A 1,341-nucleotide genomic window follows, 5' to 3' on the forward strand; every position below is an offset into this window, starting at 1 on the left:
AGCTGATTTCTGTGTATTTTTATGGTCCATGACTTGTCAAATTCTTCCATTAGTTCCAGCAAAATTTTAATAGAATCATCAGTTTTCTGCATATAGGATCCCACCACTTGTCTGTCAATTTGTCATACTGTAATGCCTTGTGTATTGCTGTTGATGCTGGAGGCTATGTCACTGGTGATTCTTTTTCTTTGGAAAACATTTTAATAAATCATTTTATTGGGGGCTCTTATAGCTCTTATAGCAATCAATTGTATCAAGCACATTTGTATATAAATTGCCATCACCATTTCCAAAACATTTTCTTTCTACATGAGCCCTTGGTATCAGCTCTTCTTCCACTCCCCCCTCCCACCTTCATGAGCCCTTGATAATTATTTTTATTTTCATATTTTACACAATCTGCTGTCTCCCTTCACTCATGTTTATGTTGTTTGGCCCCCTGAGTTAGGGAGTTTGTATGTCAATCATTGCAATCATTTCCCCCTTTCTCCCCACCTTTCCCAAACCTTTCCCCTACTCTCCTGGTATGGTGACTCTCAATATTGTTCCTGAAGGGTTTATCTGTCCTGGATTCTGCATGTTGAGAGTTGTTATCTGTACCAGTGTACATGCTCTGTCTGGTGTAGCCAGAATTATAAGATAGAACTGGGGTCATGATAGTATGTGTGTGTGTGTGTTGGGAGGTGGGGTGGTGGTGGTGGTGGTGGTGGTGGTGGAAAAAGCATTAAAGAACTAGAGGAATGTTGTGTATTTTGTCAGTGTTATACTGCACCCTGGCTGGCTTGTCCCTTCTTTGTGACCCGTCTGTGAGGGGATGTCCAGTTGATCACTGGTATTTCAAATGCCAGCAGGGTCAACCAAAGTGAACAGACGTTGGCAGAGATTCCAAGACTAAGAACCGACTACAAAGAAGGAATTAGCTGTCCACTTCTGAGCAATTAGCCTCGTAGAAGCCTATTGACAGATTATAAACATCAGATACTGAAAACATCACGATAAAAAGCAGAGCATTGTCAAAAATAATGCCAGAGGAGGAGCCCCTCAGGTAAGAGCATGCTTGAAATATGGCCAAGGAAGTGCTGACTCTCAAAGCAGAGACCACAGTGACCTGGATTCGACACAGCTGGCTGCAGGAAAGGCTTCAGGACCTTCCTTTGCTGATGCAGCATGATTCAAAAGGAGAAGAGACAGCTGAAGACATCAGTTAGTAATTGGAACTTGGCATGTACAAAGTATGAATTTAGGAAAATTGGAAGTTGTAAAAATTGAATTGGAATGCATACAAATAGAAATTCTAGGCATCAGTGTGCTGAAATGCACTGATATTGGCTATTTTGAATT

This window comes from Echinops telfairi, unplaced genomic scaffold, assembly GCF_000313985.2.
Source record: "Echinops telfairi isolate 266 unplaced genomic scaffold, ASM31398v2 ScPeMD7_7466;HRSCAF=8504, whole genome shotgun sequence".
NCBI classification, from domain to species: Eukaryota; Metazoa; Chordata; class Mammalia; order Afrosoricida; family Tenrecidae; genus Echinops; species Echinops telfairi.